The sequence below is a fragment of the Gracilinanus agilis genome, chromosome 3 (assembly GCF_016433145.1).
Source record: "Gracilinanus agilis isolate LMUSP501 chromosome 3, AgileGrace, whole genome shotgun sequence".
NCBI lineage: Eukaryota > Metazoa > Chordata > Mammalia > Didelphimorphia > Didelphidae > Gracilinanus > Gracilinanus agilis.
In genome coordinates, this window is record NC_058132.1 from 9,874,921 (window position 1) to 9,899,391 (window position 24,471).

The window sequence follows — 24,471 nt, forward strand, 5'->3', positions numbered from 1 at the left end:
TCCTAAGCAAGACAGGGCCCAGAAAATAGCAGGACTGAAGTGGGTATCCTCACAGCAGAGCCCTGACACACTCTAGCGATGTTGCAGCTCCTCCAGGACCACTTGCTGTATTCTTTCAGGTGGGTAGATTCTGGGAGCTAACCCAGCCCAAGTTAACCTGCAATTCAGGTTGGGATTAATAGTCTCTACTAAAATCTCCCACAAGTAGATGACAGTCTTCCTTCAGGATCCCAGGGAATCAGGGTACAAACTCCACTTCCTCTGAGGTCTCCCAGGGTAAGTTACAACTTGTCCCAACCACCATGGAGTCTATCTCAGAGAGAGAGCACACTTCCTGCTTCCCCATTCCATTTGGAATTCTCAAGTCCTTCCTGCTAGGTCTCCTAAATAATAACTAAGTAATCCTCACAACAAAAGGGAGCCTGGGGATCTGCTCAGAAGAGCTCCAGGGTAAGGGTAGAGTGGGGCACATGGGAGGGGGAGAGAGAAAACAGGTAAGGCCAGGCTGTCTGATGGGGGACCATGAGGAGGTGGGAAGGGCAGAGGGGTATCAGGGAGGAGCCAGCAGGTCATCCCAAAACCTCCACTCCTCTTGCTAAGCCCCTGACCTCAGGGTACTGGTTAGTGCCTTGGCATCTATTCCTTCTTGTTCCTGAGCAGCCCTGTCCAGCTTGGCCCTCTGTCCATGCCCTTCTTCTAGAGTCATCCTTCTCTCTGTCTCTCTTCTTCCTGGGTTTCAGAGAATATTTTTGTATCCTTCGTTCCACAGTAAAGGAAGTCCTCACAGCCAGTATTTCTATGGCCCTCAGGGATTCATCACAAGCACCTTACTGGGACAATCCAAGGAGGATAATTTTCTCAAGGGGCTTTCTCATCATTCACCTTTGCAGTCCAGGCCAACCCTTTCTTTTGCCTTATGCACCATTTTACAGATGAGGAAAGTGAGGCAGAGTTTAAGTGTCTTTTCCAAGGTGACACAGCCACCAAGTGTCTCAGGTGCGATTCTGTTGTGGGGGGCTTGTGGTGAACCCCCTGGGTTTAGAAGGTTATCCTTTACAAGAATGTAAGACCATGACTTAACTTAGAAATAAAAAGAGGAATTTATTAATTTAGAATTCATGTTGAATTTGACTAGGAAGACAACATAGATGGAAAGCTGCCTCCCAAAGGTGTAAAAGGAAAAAGGGTGTTTTTGGTTGGATATTAATATTTAAAGGTGTAGTTGCCAAGAATTGAATAAAAATCAATTCTAAAATTATTTTAGTAATTTATTTACAAAATATAAGAGAGAGGGGCAGCTGGGTAGCTCAGTGGATTGAGAGCCAGGCCTAGAGATGGGAGGTCCTAGGTTCAAATCTGGCCTCAGACACTTCCCAGCTGTGTGACCTTGGGCAAGTCACTTGATCCCCATTGCCTACCCTTACCACTCTTCCACCAAGGAACTAATATACAGAAGTTAAGGGTTTAAAAAATATTTAAAAAAAATATATAAGAGAGTGGAAGTAGAGAGATGAGAAAAGGGTAGAGTAAGAGATCTAGCTTAAAGAACTAGACTATGTACTCAATCCCTGGCTTTACTCTGGCAGGTTTCCAGAGGTCCCAGTCAGAGAGCCTAAAAGTCAATTAACAAAGGGTTAGTCACAAAGGCTTCTCCCAATCACGGGAGCCTCTGGGAGGCTGGTACCTCCAGGGAGATAAGGTAGTCAGCCTTCTTTACTCGCCATGTGTAGTTCTAAGGGAGAAATATAAGAACAGTCTCACCAAGTCCAAGGACCTTGCCCAGTGATGGGCAAACTATGGCCTGCGGGCTAGATGCGGCCCCCTGAAATGTTCTATCTGGCCTGCGTGACATTATTCCTAATATGATGAATATAATGAGTAGGATACAATACAATGAAACTTTGAAAGAGTTGCCTTAGAAACAGATTGACAGATGAGCATTTCCTTTCCTTTGACCCCCTCTTTAAAAAGTTTGCCCATCACTGACCTAGCCAGCATAAGGATGATACCACAGGTCTAGAAAAAGCATACAATGACAAAGAGGTTCAGAAGTGGAAGCAAAATTTTGGAGCTAGAAAAGAAAATGGGATTTGGATAGCATCTGTGGGAAAACCAATTCTTCCAAAAGTATTTTACTCTTTCATCTACCAAGCAATACACAGAAAGGGACATTTTGGGACATAAGCATTAATCGATATTGTCAAAAGAACTTGGATAGCTCCCGGAATTAGCACTGTGGGAAATAAAATCTGCTCAGCTTGCTCTGTGTGTGCACCATATAACCAAAGCATATTTAAACAAAAAGCTTTTGGTGGTCGTCCACTAGCTCATACTCCATTTGAGCATTTACAAATAGATTATAGCAACATGCCCAAATCAGGAAATTTTAAATTTTGTCTAGTAATAGTAGACCAGCCAACTAGATGGCCAGAAGCTTTTCCATCTAGTAAAAAATACATCGGGGGCAGCTGGGTAGCTCAGTGGATTGAGAGCCAGGCCTAGAGACAGGAGGTACTAGGTTCAAATCCGGCCTCAGACACTTCCCAACTGTGTGACCCTGGGCAAGTCACTTGACCCCCATTGCCTACCCTTACCAATCTTCCACCTATAAGTCAATACACAGAAGTTAAGGGTTTAAAATTAAAAAAAAAATACATCAAGCTTTGTGGCCAAAATCTTGTTGAAAGAGATCATTCCAAGATATACCACTGAGAGTAGATTCTGACAAAGGGAGCCATTTTACAGATTAGGTTCTAAAACAAGTTTATGAGAATCTGGTTATCACGCCAAAATTTTATGTCACATATCACCCATAAAGTTCTGGGCAGGTGGAGAAACTAAACAGAGAAATCAAAAGTATGGTTGGGAAATTTTGCATGGAAACTCATTTGAAGTGGCCAGAGATTTTTACCTATAGCACTATTCTATCTGTGCACTAGACCAAGACAATACATGCATATCTCACCATATGAAATGATATTTGGACATTCACCATTACAGGCAAAAAGTTTTAAGACAGCTTATGTATCTATGCTTGGAGGAGATCTTGCACTTGCTGAATATATCACAGAATTACAAAGCAAGGTTAGAGAATTACAAGAAATGGGAATTTTAACTCAAGGGGGTCCGTTAGATTATGCACTCCATACAATAAAACCTGGAGATTCGGTTTATATCAAAAACTTTAATAGAACTAATGAAACACAACCTTTATGGGTATGATCTTTCAAATTTATTTTGACAATACCTTCAGCTATTCGTGTATTAGAGAATGAATCCTGGCTGCATTGCTCGCATTTGAAAAAGCAAAAGCAGCAGGAGAGATTTCATCAGACAACACGGCTGCAGTCAAAAAGTTATCAGAAGAAAATGATTCAAAAAGAAGACTAACTTAGAGACAAAGAGCAAGATCGAAACAAAGAAGAAGACAACATAGAAGAAACAGATGACAGCTGAAAGGACAATTGAACTATAACAAAGACATTGCAAAAAAATCATCACAAAGATTAGTAACTGATTATGCACATGAACTGTAAGATTTTTGCGCCATTCTAACATTACATACTTTCACTATAGTTGCAAACAAACACTACATAGTAACAACATGAAGACAGAAGACAGTAGCAGAGGAGGTGATGTTAAAGATTTAGTAAGTATTCACCACAAAATAACATACACATATAAGACACATTTCTTACAAACTCTACAACAATTTAACCAGGTGATGAATATTTATAGAAATGAATTATTATAGATAAATCAATTTGGTAAAATAATAATTGTACACATTAAATTAATAAGATCTTATCTCACAGGAACACTTTATATATTCCTAAGAAATAACATCAAGGAAACATATATCTCTTTTAAAAAAATTTTTTTAAGGCTTTCTTAGACTATATTAAGGGGGAAGTTTATTTTCCTCCTGCTACACATAAATAGTTTGTACATAACATATTCACAGGTGTAGAAATTGTATATATACATATATAGATGTGTATATAGTTAAATTGTTATAAAGTTTTGATTTTATTAGTATAGTAAGTTGATTTTGAGTCTTAATATAATTACTTTTGGTTTTCTGTATTAGCGATAGGCTAAGGTCTTACTTAGCATAGTAAAGAGTTCCGTTTGAATTGTTCAAATAGGATTTGTAAAATGCAGTTTACGTGAGTTTTGCATAATTATTATTTTAGAATTTAATTTTTTGTAAAACATAAGTTAAATTGTTTTTTTGTAACTGTATTTTATTATTTCAAATGTTTTTCAAAAGTTTGCATTTTGCATTTCTGTAATTGTATGTTTTGCACTTGCATTTATGCAACTGTTTTCATTGATTATTTGTTTTCATTGAAATTTTCTTCTCTTTAATTTATATCCCTATTACATGTTAACATAGATAGATGTAGCAAGAAGAATAGGATAAGATAAGCATAAGATTAAGACTTTTTTAAAAAGAAATATAATAATAAGATTAGATATAGCTTTAGAATTACATAGAATAGCAAACATATGGGAGAGATCTTTTATCTCTCCATGTGCTTGAAGCGGGGAAACTATAAGGATGATATTAGGAAATAAGTATTGTTTTATTAGTTTAGAGATAAGATGTAGAGAAGCTGGCTTGAGGAAGAATTGGAGTTTCAAACAGAGCTGAGAGAGAGTGTTAGTTTCAACTGTTGGCAGTTATAACCATTATTTCTATGACAGTCATACTCTCTGGGTGTGGCATTCCAGAAGTGGGCTTCTGGCAGTCAGCAGAGCCACACACAGCTGCTTTCTCTCTCAGAGCTAGAGAAGGTAATATCTTTGCCTCTCTCTATATCTATCTGAGTGAAAGACCTGAAGGAGCTTAGTGTTATTCATTTATATGTTACTGTCTATAGATTGGTTAAACTATGAACAGACCAAACAAAACCTGGTCTTTGGTTTTGTTATATTCAAACTCTGAGGATTGTTAGTCTCACCTTGATTGATAGGTGAAGCCAGTTGGAGACTTTGGAATGTTCCCAGAGGCCATGAGGACAGGTGGTTGGCCTGAGAGTATAAATACCCCTGCCATCTGGGAGGGGTCTTTGGTCTTTTTGGTTTGGTCCTTGGCCTTTAACCATTGATCTTTGATCTTGGGAGATTGATCTGTGGATCCCTGACTGTGGGTCATTGATTCTCCCTGAATCTCCCTAAATCTTTAGGCATCTGAGTCATCATAGCTATTTAGATCTTTGGGCCCCAGGTGGGGACCGGGAGGAGGGAGGTATAAGAAGAAGAGGTAGATTTTCTTAAGGATGGTTACTTCCTGAAGGCGGTGCAGGCTGACATATCACAAACTGATAATAAGGAAGCTGAGAGAAATCACAATATCTGTACCAACCAAGCAGATTGCCCTCTGGTTTGGCAGTGGCCAAACTGAACCAGAGGAGTGTGAAACACTAGCTCCAGCTTTACTGAAACAACAGCCTACAATCCTGAGAGATTATTGATCATAGATATTAGTGTGACAGGGTCTCCTAACCCCCATCCATTCCTGATTATTCCTTTCCCTATTTAAGATCAATAGGTAAAGTTTCATTAAGTACCTTCCTGAGTGGTCATTACATCATGACCCTTGGGGAGGGAGCAACACAGTCAGATGAACAACATGATCCAAGGCTAATTAGAGCCCAATATTAATAATTAATCCAACCCCAAGTGGGACCTGAAAGGGTTACCCATCCACCAGACCATAAGGGTCCTGCCTAGGCACTGTTATTTAGAATAGGAATTATACCATCAAGCAAGGGTGATTAGGTTGGTGTTTCCCCAGTCACCAGCTACCTAGGGGACTACAAAGATACAGCTTCCCTAACCAATATCCCCTAGAAGCATAGTAATATCAGGAGTCCTATTTTCATTATAACAATTTGGACTCTGAGTTTAAGACTCAGAGTCCTAACTTGATTCTTGTGGAGACTCAACCAGCTAGCCTTGGTTATCTTTATAACTTAAAGGTAAAGTTAAGATTTAGAGTGGTTAGGCTTATTTAGAATAGTATAAATTTGGTTAGTTAGATCAGGGAGGATTAGGGTAGCCTGTGAACCACAGGAGAAGCAGTTCCTTGTGGGACCTGGGAGTTTATTGGGTGGAGTTAGAATTCCTTAGAATTAGAAATTCTTTTTCCCTTAGATACATTTAAATAAATAGTTTATTTTTTATAAACAAGAGTCTCTTTAGTGTTCCTTGCACCTGGCCCTAAAGGGAAGTTCATCTTTGAGCTTCACTTCATTTACCACTGAAGATACTTTGATAACATCTACCAAAAGTATCTAGAAACAATTTTCAAGCTTTATTTTCTAGTTCATTGTCCCTTATTTGTGGGCTCATCTATATTGTTTTTACACCAGAGCTTCTCCAGGTCCAGTTCCAAGCTGAAGAGAACTGAACTCACTGAACCGAACTGATATAAGTTGTCACTCTCTTTTAAAGGGGCTTCTTTTACGTCACTTCCTATACCTTCCTCTTAGTTTATGTGTCCAATCACAACAGATGCTTTGCTTGCAACTACCCAGGAGGTAGTCAGTAAATTTTGATTCGTCACTCACTCTAGCACATGTGGGTCACAGACCTCCCAACTTGTGAATTAAGTGGGGATGTTCTCACCTTTGGTGATTAGATTAAGGATGGGCAGGACAGATTTAATTTAATTATCATAGAGGTCATCAGTTCTGGGGTCTTCATTCTCTTTAGAACAGGTGATAGGTGACTTCAGTGGGGATGTACTCATGCACAAGGTGGTGTTTGGCATCTGACTGGGGTCAGCCTGAAGATATAGCGGGTGACTTTTATAGTTAAGGGGACAAATAGTTGTCTTAGATACAACCCAAAGGTATCAAAGCATAGCCTGGAGGAGTATTTCTGTGTCCTTTTTGAAACCTAGGGAATGATCCAAGGAGGACAATTCTCTCAAGGGTCTTTCTTATCATTAGCCTTTGCAGTCCAGGCAAGTCTTTCACCTTAACTGGAATGCAAGGAAGCAAAGGAATTTTCCTGCCTATACTTTGGCCTGAATCACTTCTATAATTTGGGGGTACAAGGTAAACCTAGAGTCCTGTCAAGTTCTGCCTGACAAATTGTGGGTCAAGCCAGGGTAAGAGAGATGATATGTGGGATTACAGGAGGATCAAACCACCAGACTGATAGACGAAACACACAGACATCCTCTTGCTGGGCAGTAATAAAATTTAATGAGTTGAGGTCTACAATTTATAGTCTAACTGAAATAGGTAAAGGGATTAGGTAAACTTCATACAGAAACAATGATAAGTTATCAGTAAGCACAGGAAAAGTGTTCTAAATCTCTTATAATGAGAGAATTGCAAATCAAAACAACGCTGAGGTACCACCTCACACATAGCAGATTGGCTAACATGACAACAAAGGAAAGTAATAAATGTTGGAGGGGATGTGGCAAAATTGGTATATTAATACATTGCTGGTGGAATTGTGAATTGACACAACCATTCTGAATGGCAATTTGGAACTATGCCCAAAGGGCTTTAAAAGACTGCCTGCCCATTGATCCAGCCATACCACTCTGGATTTGTACCAGAAAGAGATAATAAGGAAAAATACTTAAAGAAAAATATTCACAGCTATGCTCTTTGTGGTGGTAAAAAACTGGAAAATGAGGAGGTGCCCATTCATTGGGGAATGGCTGAGCAAATTGTGGTATATGTTGGTGATGGTATGCTATTGTGCTAAAAGAAATAATGAACTGGAGGAATCCCATGTGGACTGGAATGACCTCCAGGAACTGATGCAGAGTGAAAGAAGCAGAACCAGGAGAACATTGTACACAGAGACTGATACACTGTGGCATAATCAAATGTAATGGACTTCTCTACTAGCAGCAATTCAAGGATCCAGAGCAATGCTGAGGGACTTAAGAGAAAGAAAACTTGCCACATTCAGAGGAAGAACTGTGGCAGTAGAAACACAGAAGAAAAACAAATTGCTTGATCACATGGGTCGATGGGGATATATGATGGGGATGTAGACTCTAAATCAGTGATTCCCAAAGTGGGCACCACTGCCCCCTGGTAGGTGCTGCAGCAATCCAGGGGGGCGGTGATGGCCACAGGTGCATTTGGGGGCAGTGAATAACTGTAAGGGGGTGGTGATAGTATGTGACAGGGGTTGCTAAGTAATATTTTTTCTGGAAAGAGGACAGTAGGCCAAAAAAGTTTGGGAACCACTGCTCTAAGTGATCACCCTAATGCAAATATTAATAATATGGAAATAGGTCTTGATCAATGACACGTGTAAAACCCAGTGGAATTGCATGTTAGCTATGGGAAGGGGTGGGAGGAGGGGAGAGAAAGAACATAAATCATGTAACCATGGGAAAATATTCTAAATTAAGTAAAAAAAAATTTAAGACAAAAAAAGTAATGATAAGAATCCAATATAATCTTCCAAAAAAAAAAAAAAAGAAACAATGATAAGTAATGATTTACAGGGTAAGGATAATGGATATGAATTACTTCAGTGATTCTTAACAGGAGTTTCTATAGGTAATAGATCACAGGTAAATGTATAACCATCTAGTCCAGATTTCCAGGCAAATGTTTGGCTTCAGTTATGTGAAGATAGGATTAACTCTCCCCTTGTCTATTTTTAGCTAAACAAATCATGAACTCAAAGCACAGTATGAAAGATAGAAAAGGGACTAGATTTTCATAGCAAATGGAAAATATCATTCCCTGGTCTGATCTTTCCTCATCATTCAGGAATAGGGGAGCCATAACAGCCAATGTTAGATACTTGATAGAAAGTGTGGTACAAGGAGTGTAGTACAAGGTGTCCTGCATCTAACATATGCCAAACAGCCACAACCTTGAGTCTCAGACAAGGTTCAAGTCCTCTTGTATTGGTGCAGAATCTCATCAATCCTACCAGGATTGGTTTATCTCTTTGACCTGTGCGCTCATTTGACACTATGCAGGTTAAATCTATGCTCCCTTGGCACTGTGCAGGTGAAGTCTGCACTCCTTTGTGATCTCTTCTCCTTGAATCAGACACATTCATCAAGCAAAGCCCCATAATATTTAAACAACCAGTGGCAGGTTGACACAGTCTAAAGCTTTTGGGTGTGTATTTACATTTAGGGCTAATGGATATTTTGAACTTACACTAGTTCAAAATCAAAAAGTCTTTTTAATACTGGTGACATGTGCTTCAAGTTCAAAAAATGGGAGAAAGAAAAAAGGAAAACTCAAATACTATATTGCACATGCAAAGAAAAACAATAACAAAAATGTTTTTAAAAATCAAAAATATGTAGCTTACAAAAAGTGACACACTGTGTCAGCCAAGAGGAGGCAGAATATAAAGGTTTTCCAACCAAATAATGAGATCTATTTCCTTTTTATCTTAGCCATGATCCACAGTGTGATTGCAAATGATTTGTACAAAGTAACAGGTTTATAAAACAGTAGTGCAGTAGGCAATGCACAGTCAAAGAAGGTACCAAAATTCTCAAAATTCGCAATAAGCACATCAACTTATCTAATGATTACTAATACAAGTTTTGTCCAACTAGTTTATGGACTTTTATAAAGGTATTTTCTCAGGTTCAAGTAAAGGATGGTACAAATAAAGACAGTGCAACATAATATATATCAAATAGCAAAACTACAATAGCTGAAGAGTAACAGCAATATATACATACATATACTTAAAAACAAAATTAAATCTCAAAGCAAACAGTAAAATATAATGAAAATGATAGGATAGTTACTCATCATCTATAGAAGGTGCTCTCTTTATATGGAAGCAATGGATCCAAGAGGCCTTTTCTTCAATTTTAATAACTGTTGGAGTGGTTAAATGGACTTGGAATGGAACATCATAGGCAGGTTGAGTTGCCCCAGTATGCCAGAACTTCTTTATGTAAACTTTGTTACCTGGGTGCAAGTCATGGAGTGAGAAGTCTATAGGACCTGCTTGTACAACAGCTCCAGATTCATGGAGCTCTCACAATTTGGTCTACAAATCACGTATATATGAGGCAAGAGAAGTATCTCCCCCTGGTAACGATGTATATGTGGGAAAGAACGGCTTATCCTGTATAAAAGGATGTCCAAAAAGCATCTCAAATGGTGAGATGTCATGGGTAGGTGGGGATATAATTAGGGATATTAACTCAAAATGAGAACCCTAGCACAAATATCAATAATATGGAAATAGGTCTTGATTAATGACATGTAAAACCCAGTAGAATTGTGAGTTGGCTATAGAAGGGGGTGGGAGGAGGAGAGGGATAGAACATGAATCCTATAACCATGGAAAAATGTTCTAAATTAATTAATTAAAAATTTAAAAACCCTGAAAATAAATGAATGAATAAAAGGAAATGGTGAGATGTGTAGATCTCCTCTGGGCCAGCTTCTAAGATAAAAAAAGGGCCAGAGAAAGAATTTCAGACCATTTTAAATGAGTCTCAGAGCACAATTTTCCAATCATAGATTTAAGTTCTTTATTCATTTGTTCAACTTGGCCTATTTCTGGGGATGGTATGGTACATGGAATTTAGGAGTTATCCCCAAACATGAATAAAACTGAGACAGGATCAAATTGGTAAAATGAGTTCCTTTATCCAAGTCAATGCATGCCGGCAGGCCAAAGAGAGGAATAATTTCTTTTACAAGCACTTTGGCAACAAAAGACACTGTAGCTCAAGCTGTATGAAATACTTCCGGCCATCTGGTCAGCAGATTTGCTATGACTAAACAAAATGTATACTGTCCAGCTTTTGGCATAGTGATAAAGTCAATTTGCAGATGTTCAAAAAGTGTTATCCAGAGGACATCCACCAAAAGCTTTGCCATGAAAGGTGTGCTGATTGAATACTTGGCAGTGAAATATCAAAGTGGGTTTTGGGGATGGGATAGGACGTTATTTAGGCCAGTAACAGAAGATAACACAGTTTTGAGAAGGCTAACAGAATGTAGGTGACAGGCTAACAGATACAGTCCAGGCAGAGGTAACAAACACAGGGATGGTTTGGTTTATTAAAGCAAGGGAAGGTAGGAAAGGGAATTTGGATAACCTTATCTAATATTCACTACCTAACCCTCCCCCACAGATCTACAGTTGCTCCCTCGCAGGAAGCCTTCAGAGAGATTGAGCTATACTGGTCTTTACCCATCTACCTGAAGACCCAGTCCCTAATATAAATAAACTCTTCTAACCCAAACTGCCCTTGGATGGTAATAGAGGTATTGAGTTTGGAAGCCAAGCAGGACAGGGAAGTCAGGAAGAGGTTCTCATGGACAGATGGCTCAGATGGTTCAGGAAGCTCTGTAGATGTATCAATCAGTCATCAGGGAACAGGATAACACAGGTACAAGGGAGATTGAGGATACTCGTCACAACCTACATGGTCAGCCAGAATGTAAGGGGTATAAATTAGAGGGTTGGACTAAATTTATGAGTGTGGTCATCAGAAATTACTACTTAATTCCAAATGACTTTTTATAGTAGTTTATTACAAAAGGAGAAAGAGTGAAAGTAAGAAAATCAGAGAGAGTACATATTTACTCCAGTCTGGTCCGAACCAGGCAGGGCTTAAGAGGCCCCAGAAAAGGGGGACCAGAGGTAAATTAAACAAGGGTTTTAGCCACGAGGCCTCTTCCAAGATGAGGGACCTCTCTGGAGGCTAGTACCTCCAGAACAAGTCAGGGAAAGGAGTCAGTCTTTTTCACTCACCCACATGGTAGTTCTAAGGAAAAATAGAAAAGTAGTCAGAAGTCATCAGTTGGAGCTCTTCCAGGGTCAAGTTGAAGGTGAAAGACATGGTCATAGGAAGTTCTTGCCACTTTTATTTTTTTCAGATTTTTCAAATAATTTTAATTCTTAAAAATTACAATTGTATATAAATTTCACAACTCATTCCTGAGCAGGCAATTAAAGCAAAGCCAGTCAATAACAAAGTACCATGTAAGTACCATACAAAACAAAATCATGAAAAGAGAATTAGGCACTTTTAAAAATCAAACATTTTAGGAACAAATGAAATAAAATACTGTGCTGACTGCTGGAATGGACTTTGCTGTTCATGAATATTTACAAACTTCCAAAAAGGCTGCCCAATTTTGTAAAAATACAAATGCTCCTTAATTATTATGACAAATCTATAAGCTACTTTTCTAAATGCTGAGGAAACAAGAAAAGCATATGCATGAACATTAGCAGTCCAGATAATACTGACCCTAGACCATCATCTTTTCAACAAAAAAATGAAAATTAAACAGAATTAAGAGAAATTTTTCCTATATTTTGCCCAGAAACTGCAAGGCTTTATCGTGTTTTTTCCCTTTTCTAACAAATCAGTAGCAGTCTACACACTCCTGAATTCTTTGAACAAATGTGAACCTTTACTCTCCTATATAAAACCTTTTAGAAGTTCCAGAACCAGTACCCAAGAATGTAAGCCCAATGAATTCCTTCTATAACACTTTTTAAATCTCAACAGTTTCTCAGCAATATAATGAAGGAAAGGAGTATCTAGCATTAAGAATTTCACTCTTAATGGCTCATGTGAACATAACATTCTAACACAACTTTTTTCCTAACCACAAAAAAGCCTAACTGGCTTGAAAGATTTCTAGTAGTTCTTTTAGGACAGGAAAAGTATACTTTTAACAGTGATGACCTTGTTTTTACTTGTTTATAATGGAGGAAAGTCCGCAATGGACAAGTGGCCTGTCAATTTTAAACAGATAAAAGAAGTATAAATGTCACAGTTTAAAGTGATTTTATAATAAATATTAACTTTCCTGTGGCTAAAAACAATTAAAATTAATTAAGCAAACTTCCATCTTTACATTGAAGACTTTTAAACATAATCCCTGATGACTCACCTAACCCCAACTGAGAATTTTACAGAAATAAATGTAATTAGCTGTATTGTTTGTAATTTCCCAGTCCTCAAGTTACTGTAAAAATGCTGATGTCTTCCTAATTGCTCCTCTCAAAGTTCCATTAATATGTTTGTCATAGATCATCTCTCTGCCTTGTCTTCTTTAAAGGACCTAGTTTTATATCCATCCTTTTTCTTGTTCTCTGTCTTCATTTTATTTTTTAATTTACTTCCTCCTTTTCCGGGGTATACCTACCCCTCCACAGTTACATCAGCACATCTCTCTTGGCTTATCAAAAAGTCTTTGATCTCCCCAGCATAGCTGTCATCTCGAAGCATGAAGATGGCATGATCTGACCCAACAATAAACCTTTGAACATATAGTTGGCATTGAAAAGACTCCCCTGCCATAAGCTGGTTATTTCTTCAGTCTCCTTTTCTGTGGGATTTCCTGACACTGTTGCAAACATCGTAAGGGTTTTTCCCTTTTTTTTTTCATTTTCAATATGCTCTCTGGTTTGCCTGGATCAATTTGAGAGAAATCTATTGGCGGTGAAGGTCTTTTATGTTCTGGAAGGTCCCCTTCTATATCATCATCTTTCTCCCATTGCTCCAGCAGCCGTGCTATGTTTGCATCGTTGTAACCACAAATGTCCTTCTTCCGTGGAGGAGGCGGCTGGGCCGAGGCCTTTGTGTACTCGTTCACAGAGATCAGGCTTAACAACAGATCAGAAGTAAAGAACAATGCCAGCGCCAGGCACTGCCACCTGAAGGTCGCCATCTTCTGGGAGGAACAGTGTAGTAGGGTGAACAAATCCCTGCCCCCACCCTCAGGCCCTTGCCACTTTTAAAGACCATTCTTTTCATCACTTCCTGTGCCTTCCTTCCAATTTTACATGGTCCAATTATAGTCTATATTACAGTGGTTCCCAAACTTTTTTGGCCTACTGCCCCTTTTCCAGAAAAAATATGACTTAGCGCCCCCTGTCACATACTATTACTGCCCACTTACAGTTATTCACTGCCCCCAAATGCACCTGTGGCCATCATCACCCCCCTGGATCGCTGCAGCAACCACCAGGGGGCGGTGGTGCCCACTTTGGGACTCACTGGTCTATAAATTTTCTTAAGACTGCCAGGGGGCAGTCAGTCAATTCTGATTCATCACCCACCATCGCACAGTGGGTCAGAGACTTCTCCCACTTAAGGATAAGGGGTGTATAGGCTTCTGGTGATTAAATCTAAAAACGGGCAGGGGAGATTTAATCCCATCTTCACAACAGAAGGGAGGATCAGTGGAATAGATTTGGAGTAAATGACTTCAGCAATCTAGTGTTTGATAAACCCAAAGATCCCAGCTCTCAGGACAAGAACTCACTATTTGACAAAAACTGCAGGGAAAATTGGAAAACAGGATGAGAAAAATCAGGTTTAGATTAACATCTCAATACCATATACCAAGATAAATTCAAAATGGGTAAATGACTTAAATATAAAGAGTGAAATCATAAATAAATTAGGTGAACATAGAATAGTATACCTGTCAGATCTATGGGAAGGGAAGGAATTTAAAATCAAACAAGAGACAGAGAACATTACAAAATGTAAAATGAATAATTCTGATTATATTCAATTAAAAAGGTTTTCTACAAACAAAACCAATACAACCAAAATTAGAAGGGATGCAACATACTGGGAAAAAATTTATAACAAAATCCTCTAACAAAGGTTTAATTTACCAGCTATATAAGGAACTAAGTCAAATTCACAAAAAATCAAGCCATTCCCCACTTGACAGATTTTAACAAGCCTACCAACCCTTCTCCAGTGAAGTGAGGCTCACCCGAAAATGGGCTTCCCCACATCCCTTGTCCCTAAGAGGATTTCCTGGTAATCATCAAGCCACAAGTCTGGTGGTTTCTTCAGCATGGGTTCTACCAACACAGCCTCCTTTAGGAAAGGAAGGCCTCTCCTGAGCCAATCTCTTCAGAAACCAGGATAGGAAGGCCAGTTACTCACCCAGCTCAGAGACCCAGAGTCTCCAAAATCATCTTCCAAAGAACAAGTCCAAAGGAGCAGGTCTTTGGACAAGAAATTCAAGACTTTTTATAGTCCTTCCACATCACTTCCTGTCCCTACCTCCACTTTACATGAACCAATTGCAGTCTTTCAGTTTGCCTAGCACTGCTCAGGGGCAGGGCAGTGGCCTCTGAAGTTGTCACCCACTCTAGCAAGTAACTTGTGAATTCTCTTACTTAGTGTTAAGTAGGGGTGCTTTGAATTCTTGTTTAGCTAAAGATACACAAGGGGAGAGTTAATCCTCTCTTCACATTTATTTGATATGAATGAAGGTCAGAGTTCTGACTGAAAGGTCTCACCTCTTCATTATTTACAGAAAGCATCTCTACATGTTTACTCTTTGAATGTCTTGTGAGGTCTAAACTTGAGCCATAGGTGATTCTCCCTTGGTTACCTTGATACATAGGCATTTCTGGAGGTTTCTCATGTGACTGATCAAATCCTACTTTTTCAAGAAAGCATTTAATGTATTTACTATACTGATAATAGTCATTTCCCGAGGTCAATTTTATATACTGATTTAGGACTGAATGATGACTGAATTTCTCTACAATTTCATCAAATTCCCAGTCACTTTTTGGATTTTTTATTTACCTTGATTTTAGAGTCACAGATTTCTCTCAAAATGAAGTCAAAGGGACCCTTATTCATGCTTCTTGGAGGGCCAGATCCTTCCACAAAAGGCTCAGCTTTGTACATATCTCCAACACTTCAAAATTAGTCTCTGCCTCTGAAAAAAAACAAATAATTATATAAACACAGATGGAAAGGGGACATACACAGATAATATAAATTCTTTCCTCTGATAGCAATAAATAAATGGATTTTTATTCCATTTCCCAAGGACAAATGGAGTTTCCAGACTTAAACAAGAAGAACCAGACTTTGGATACATCATTTGGTCATACCTGCAAGATGGAACCTTTTAGAAATACTTTCAAATACAATAACAATGAAATCTCACAATGGATCTGTGACACAGACAGGACCAAGATTTCCATCATACTTCACAAGTCATATCAAAAGTAAAGAATGGAGAAGTGACCTAACCAACTTCCTTGCAAACAGACTACAACTCAAACCCTATGCCTAAGCATTTCTGTCTTTCCATTAAAAGTCACTTGTTGATTAATCTTATAATTTTGTCAATTTCAAGTAACCTTCCAGATATTGTGTTCCCATTATTTTGGATACACTATCACATGGTCATTGTTTTATATATTTATATGCTAAGCTGAGAAACATCTTGACTCTTTTTAACTCTCCTGCAGTAATGGCCAAGTGAAATATAAAATTTCTTCTTTTCACTACAGATGCAAAGATATTACGCTATTTAGTGCAAATATACTCAATATTGATCTTGTTTTACAATCTACCATATGTCTCATACTAAATTATGGGAGGAAGAAAGGAAGACTGAGTAAAATATCCATTCCTCAGGAAATAAACAGTATAATTCAGGATTGGTCTGCCAGCCCGCAAGTCTAGCCCTCCCTTCACTACAACAGATAAAAGTCGTTTGGGGTAACAGCTGCTTTCACCTCACTCCCTTGGGCAGGACATCTTTGGGTCTTTTTGCTCTAGCAGCCATGGTGATTCCCCTTACTGAAAACAGAAGATAAAAATCTTCTCTTAGAACGAGAAGCCCTGGGCATAAAGAAGAATGAATGGATCAGGAGAGAAAAAACAAAAAATTTGGTCCTCTTAATGGAAAGGGGGCATGCAAGCAAGGCCTACAGAATGGTTTCTGTTGTATTCATTGTTGGGACATCTACAGGAGGGTAGACATGGAACACAATTGAAATCAGAAAATTCCATCTTTATCTATCTCTTGTAATAGAAGGAGAGGCACATTCCATAACCTCTATTATCTAGAAATTAAACACAGCTGGTAGTGAAGGGGTAAGAGGTTAGAATTTGGAGTCAGAAAAATAAATCTAATGCAGCCTGAGAGAGATGGTAAGTTGCTACCCCAGGATAAATTATTTACTCTCTGTTACTTCAGTTGCCTAAACTATGTTGAGAACAATAAGAGTATCAAACAGGGATGTTGGGAAATTAATGATAATCATGAAATTCTCTACCCAGTAGAGGATTTAGAGCAGGTATTTTTAAATTGCCTTCCCTTTCATTCCAATCATTAGGCCTGGAATTTGAGGGGGAAATGAAGAAGGAATAAGTATAAACTTGCCAGACTAGGCAGAAATTGGAGCTACAGTTACATAGGTCTTTTAAAATTTTATTACCATATTGTCTATTTTCAGAAGTGAATAATCTTACAAATTTACAACCTCAAAACAAAAACCCAAATAAACAAGTGAAAAAGCATATATTTCATCTGCATTCCAATTCCAATAGGTCTTTCTCTGGAGGCATTCTGTCATATGTAATGGTTAGAATGGGTGGTCGCCAGAATGTGTTCAGTCATTCGTCAAATGATAGATATCTCTTTAATTTCTAATTCTTTGCTACCGCCAAAAGAGCAGTTACAAATATTTTCCCACAAGTAGGCCCTTTCCCTTTTTCCTGATCTCTTTGGGACACAGACCTAGTAGTAATATTACTGAATCATGTAAAAGGGAATTCTTTGTTCTCTTTGAGTTTACACTTTTTTTACAATCCTTTATTGTCTTTGTCTATTTTGAGTTAACACTTTGGTTATCAATATACTTAGTACCTCACTAGACTGAAGACAGGATTAACTCTCCTTTGTCTATTTTTAAATTGTCTATTTTTAAATTTAATCAACAAAATATTGAACACCTTACTTAGTACTAGTGAGATTTAGAAAATTCACACCCTTAGCCATGAATCCTTTTGATGAGAACTTAACCTTAAGAAGGTGAGAAGGTCAATCCCAAAGACAGTGCCCCTTGGACAGTGCTAGACAATTTGGAAAATGTGATTGAGCCCTGGGAAAAGGGGAATGGACAAGAAGTCACCAGAAAAGCAAGCCCTGAACTCTCTCAGAGGAGATTGTCTTTGGGAAGATAGTCTGAAGAAATTGTCTTCTGGAGATAGTCTTCTGACTGGGGAGAGTCTTTCAGGGAGCTTTGCTGGAGACTGCAGCTTGAATTGTGGGTTTGGAGCTTGACTTCAACCTAGACTCTGACTGCTGGACTACTTGGTTGGGTGAATGAAAGGCTGACTTCTTTCCTAGTTCCCTAAGAGACTAGCTTCCATCTTGGAGGAAGCCTTGTGGTTACTCACCAACAGCCTTCCTGGTTGAGAGCTAATTAATCTTTGCCTGGATTAATCAGACCCAGAGTAAAACATTTAGGTTGATAGGACAGATAACCTCTCTATGCCCCATCACATTTCTCTTCTTTATTGTTTCTTCTCAATTTTTATATATTTGTAAATAAATTTCTGACTCAAGATATAATACTGATGACCACGTAATTTCATATAATCACTGTCCAACCATTAATTATAACTGCTACAATCAAAAGGTATGCATTGCTTTGACCTCTTTGGGAGTCATTCCAAATTGCTCTCCAGAAAGGATGGATAAGTTCACAAATCCAACAGCAAGGTATTAAGTGCCCAATTTTGCCACAACCTCTCCAACCTTTGTCACTTTCCTTTACCGTCATGTTGGCCAATCTGTTAGGGATGAGGTGATACTTCAGAGTTCTTTTAATTTACTTCCCTAATCAAGAGCCATCAATAACATTTCTTCATATGATTACTGACAGCTTTGATTTCTTCATTTGAAAAATGTTTATTCATAAACTATGACCATTTGTGACTTGGCAAATGACTTGCATTCTTGGATAAAACTGACAGAGATTTTTATTTGTTTGAAAAATGAGATCAGAGAAATCTATTATAAAACAGTATTTCCCAGTTCATTGTTTCTCTTCTAATCTTTATTACATTGGTTTTATTTGTTCAAAATAGTTTAAAGTTAATATAGTCAAAATTATTCATTTTACATCATATAATGTTCTTTATCTCTTGTTTGGTCATAAATTCTTCCTTTCTCCATAGATCTTTCAGGTAAACAATTCTACGTTCCCTGGATTTACTTATGATATTACCCTTTATGTCTAAATCATATGCCCATTTTGATCATATCTTGAAATAGAGTGTGAGCTATTGGTCTATACCTACTTTTTGCCATGCTATTTTCTAGTTTTCCAAGCTTTTATAATTTCCAAGCATTTTATATGGTCACTGTAGACAATATAAAATATTTGGGAATCTATCTGCCAAGAGAAGCACAGGAATTATATGAACACAACTACAAAACTCTTTTTACACAAAGAAAACTAGATGTAATTAATTTTAAAATGTTTTTGGGTAGTGAAGAAAGGAATTTGCAGGAACATGCAAACAATGTACAGATGCAGGGAAAATAAGATGAGGAGATGAAATGTTGGTAAGAGAGGATTCTGGGAGAGCCAACAGGATCTGGCAGGAGTTGGTTGAAACCTCAAGGTCTTTTGGAGCTTGAACTCTGTGGGAGACAGCTATGGACCTTTCCTCCTGATCTAACCAGCAATTCCTCTCCCAAAGTAATTCCTGTGAAAGACCTGCTGAATTCCTATTCCTGATCCTGATCCTCAATCACTGAAGATCTACCTGTGTGGACTCAATCAACCACATTCTACCTGAGAGGTTTTGCCCTCTCTGAGCCAGCAGTGAACCTCTAATCCTAATTAGTTAACTTCCTAGAGACTTGTTTGATTTCTTATTTTAGGGATTAGCTTAGATATTGAACCATCTAGAATTAGAGAGGATCTTCATGTGTGCCTCATCTGTGGCTGAGGACATAAGATTATCGTCCATTGGGTTGATAGATAGGGATTCCTGTTACCTGCCTTCCTACTCCAATCTCCTCTCCATTCATTTCGATAAACCAATTTACAAAGAGATTATAGCATTCAGACCAAGTTTGACAGCTGTCCTCCAGTAGCCTCTGTCAGAATTCCACTCAGCTGCTCACTTAAATGACAGCTCCAGCAGAATTCTATGCTGCCTGGCAGGACAAAGTTCTCCCCCAAATGCCTTCGAAATCACTGATACCAAGCCTTACGGATCTTCTCAGGCCTTATCCAAAATCAAAACCAGGTTCAGACTTTCTGTCTAAAAGATATCATAGAGCTGACGTAACTGCAAAGTATATAGCCCAAAATGCTCCAGTGTATGTTATGTATCTTTCAACTATGGAGTCTGCTAATTTAAAAGTTATGTAGACTCAGAGATTCAAACTTGGAAAGAGATGTTTGGAGCTAGGAAAAAACATGGCATATGGGTTGCAGACACTGGGAAACCACTCTTACCAAAAGATTTTTACACCTATTTGTGTCAAGCTATTCCTAAAAAAAGGTCATTTTGGTACATAAGCTGTAGTGGGTAGCACCAGGAATTAGTACTGTTGCAAATAGGATCTATAGTAGCTGTTCTGTTTGCCAAAAGTTCAATCAAGGTGCATTCATAAAGAAAGGTTTAGGTGGTAGACCTTTGGCATACTTCCCATTAGAAAATTTGCAAATAAATTATATAAGTATGCCAAAAGCTGGAAGATTCAGGTTTTGCCTTGTATTGTAGATTGTTTAACAAAGTGGCCTGAAGCGTTTCTATCTACTACAAATACAGCTAACTCTGTGCTAAAAGTGTTGCTTAGGGAGATTGTTCCTGGATTTGGTGTTCCAATTACCATAGATTTGGATAAAGGATCTCATTTTGTTCAAGATATTCTGAAAAGAGTCTATGAGAATCTAGGATTAACACCTACATTTCATGTTCCTTATCATCCACAAAGTTCAGGTCAAGTGGAGTGTTTGAACAGGGAACTCAATACTATGGTGGGGAAAATTTGTGCTGAAAGTCATCTAAAATGGCCAGATATTCTTCCCATAGCTTTGTTTTTCCTGTATATAAGACCTTGAGCAGATTTGCATGTATCATCTTATGAAATGCTATTTGGACATGCTTCATTGGAGGTTAAAACTTGCAAGCCTGTCTATACTTCTCTCTTGGGGGGGAGAATGTCAAATTGCTTCATATTTAGTTGCTTTACAACAAAGGCTTAGAGAATTGCATAATATGGGAGTATTAATGGACCAATCTGGTCCATTGGATTATTCTATCCATAATTTTCAAGCAGGTGATATGGTATATGTGAAAAATTTTGCCAAAACATCAGCTACACAAGAAAGTTGATTTGGTCCTTATATTATTGTGTTAATTTCATCTTCATCAGTGAAAGTATTAGAAAGTTCCATTGTTCTCATGTAAAATTAGCACATAGAATTGATGATGAAAGTGTGGAAATAGTGGAGATAGAAGGAGAAATTGTAGAAGAAGAAGAAGAGTTGAAGAATAGCTGTGAAGTGGAAAGCTGAGATTTCATCAGTCAAATTGAGTCTGTAGGCAAAAAGTTCAGTAAGGAGAAGATGATTCCTGTGGAAGAGGAGATTCCGCTGGAAGAGGAGAATCCAGAGACAAAAGAGGAAATTGTGCAGGACTGAAGGATTTGCAGATGGCAAGCAGATAGAGACTTTAAAGAAGAAGTTTCAATGGAGAGGATCAGGTGATTGATGGACAAATGAGTTAATCAATTTCTGGTGACCATATCTTAAATATCTAGTCCAACCATAATAATTCCTATTTCCCCCTCTTACAGTTGTTGCATACAACAAAAACATAACATAACACAACACGACATAAGCATAAGCATAAAAACATAAACATAAACATGGTTTAGATACATTGATTTAAGTAGTGAATCAATGAATAGTTAATTGTTATAGGATTTAGTTATATATGAGCGTCCATGTAGGTAAATGGATACTGCTTCAATTTTAGGTGGGTTAGAATAGTAGTAGCATAGGTAGATAGGTTAGTTTTTAGGAGATTTCATTAAGATAGGATGTCTGAGTTCAGATGTTCTGTTTTGATGACGTTAAGAAGTATATAGGGATGTAGTTAGATAGATTAGACGTAAGGGTTGATAAGTTAAGGTATGGTAGTAAATTATGTTACAGCATACATTACAACATGTGTTATATATTACACATTGCACATTCCAAATATATGTAAATAGTGTGTATCATACTTAGGGTTGATAAAATTGTATTAGAGTGTATGTGTATATAAATATATGTATATATGTAACGTGTGTAAATATGGTGGTATATGTATAGCATACATGTGTATATTTTATGTTTGTGTATATTATGTGTATATGTGTAGAAATTATGTGTGTAGTTAATATTTGATATTAAGTTCTTTACATAGGATAGTTAGATGCACAGTTCTATGTAACAGTTTCAGTTTTGTGTAATAATAATAAGGTTTTAGTTTCGAATAGAATTGTTTTGAATTTTCATCTACTTTTTTTTTTTTTAATTTTCATCTACTTTTGAGCTGAGGAGGGACTTTGGTTACCTATCCCTGAACAACTCTGGTGTTCCTATTTGGAGAAATCCATCATCCCTTGAGATACAAAAGTGTTTTCTGCCTACTGACAGAGTGTTCCCTTCTTCTCTGAAGATCTGTGCTGTCAAGCTAGTATATTTGTCTGTGGTGGGAAGGCCTGAAGCCATCGTAGGCCTAACCCTGTTAGGGTTGAACCCTGCCATAAAGGGTTCACCCTAAAACTACTCTGAAGGACTATAAAACTTACCAAAAGTTATCTGGGAGGATTAATAGTATCAGGTAGTCAGAAAGTTGGGAATTTTAGACAGAGTAGAGATTTAAGGAGCTTGAAAGAAAACAGAAGAAATCCCCATGTGGTTGTTGTAGAGGTGGGAATTTAGCTAGAACCCTTAGTTTTAGGGAAACCTAATTCCTTAATCCTCTCTTCCATCTTACCTTGGTTCAAAATAAATCCAGTCCTGGTTTGAAATCTGTCTGAGAGTCTGAGCAGTGCACTGGCCCTGTGAGGAGGCTCACAGGTCCCTTTCCTGTGGGGTACCAAGGAGTCAACTAAACGATCTCTCACCATTAACAACATCCACCCTCCAATATATCCACATATTTCAGGACTGAACTCATGTGAGAGAGTGATTTGGGGTGAAAAGTGTCCATGTATGGGTCAGGCCAGCATCAGTTCTGGGACAGGCCATGGAGGTCAGGGGTCTCCCCAGTGCTGAGACCCCTGATACTGCTCAGGCAGTTTAACAGAGTTTAAGGAACTCCTTATTCAGCCCCTCCCTGGAGCACCCCAAGACACCCCGAACTGGTGAATGCCTGATGAGGAGATGGTCCAGCCAAGCCTCAGCACTTGCCCACACACGGTACCTGGGAAGGTACCCTCTCAGGCCTAAAAACCCTCTTTGCCCCCTTCACTCAGTCACCAAATTCTGTTAAAGAGGAAGAACAGCTTTGGGATGTTTAAGAACAAAAGAAGTGCAAAAATCCTAGACTAGATGGAATCTCGGAGCCGGGTCTGACAGAGAAATACACAGTAATTGTTCCTAAAATACAGGAATTGGGGCTTTCCCACGCCAGGGCCCTGCTATTAGCATCAATACGGCACAGGAACCAGCCATCCTCCCGCCCCTAATTCAGGACAAGGACCAGCCTGTCTTCCTCAGTTTGGTCCTCCCTGAGATGAGGAGGTCGGCCTCCGGGGCTTCTTGGGTCCCTTCTCACCCGAGATCTGAGCTCTCCTCCGAAATGCTTCCGTGTTTCTTTCCATGGCCGCCTCCTATATCACAGGAAGGAGGCTGAGGAGGAGCAAAAGTTCCAGGCTGCAGCCAGGGAAACTGGGGAGAATTGGTGCGTGGCCCCTCCTCCACCAGGACTCCAGAGATAGGAAGTAAGACTCCATTTCCCAGAATGCCTCTGGCATGAGATCCTCCAAGCAGGGGCACTCCCATTGTAGACGACTCCATTTCCCAGAATGCTTGAGTCTTGATGTCAGTCTAGTCTTGGCATTTCCCTGTTTAGTCCCAAGGCATGCTGGGAATTTGTTGAGGTCTGTGTCTGCTCCTGAAGTGCTCGCTCTCAAGTGTGGGTTTTGGCAGTTTCTTCTTGAGAGAGGAGGGGAGGGAGTCAAGGCAAAAGTTGCAGCCGAGGCTTCAACAGCGGAGACTTTCTGCTTGCTAACTCCTGGGGCCAGAGAAGACGCGGGTGGAGCACTTGAGGGTAACTGAGCCAGGAAGTTGTGGTGGAGGGGGGGGGGAAGGGGGAAGTTCAGGTGCAACCAGAGAGGCCGGACTGGAGGGTTTTGTGGGGGTGTAAGAGTGTGTCGTGGGAGGCGGGGGAGGTCTCTGTGTCGGTTAATTGCTTTAAATACTATAGAAGGGGAAAAAATATGTAAGTGCTGGTGTCAGGCATGGGCAGCTCTGTCTGGACCAGGAGCCACGGCGGGGTTTTCCCTTCCCTGGAGGAGAGAATGGGCTCCTACCTTCCTTCCGCTGGGGGTGCGGGAGGGAGGTGCATTGACAGGATGGGGGCGGGGCTGGTGTTGCCCTTCCCCCGAGGTCCCAGGGAAGAAGCAGCCAACCTGAGCCTGGTTAGAGTGGTGGAGGGGTCGG

The 24,471-nt window shown here is 39.1% G+C and overlaps 1 protein-coding gene and 1 pseudogene across 1 annotated transcript in view; one reads left to right on the forward strand and one right to left on the reverse strand.

Moving 5' to 3' along the window:
• The window catches only part of LOC123240724 (zinc finger protein 850-like), a 264,052-nt gene that overhangs the window by 184,435 nt on the left and 55,146 nt on the right, over nucleotides 1-24,471 (forward strand). The gene's annotated exons all lie outside the window — the stretch shown is intronic.
• LOC123239852 lies at nucleotides 12,895-13,755 on the reverse strand (annotated as a pseudogene).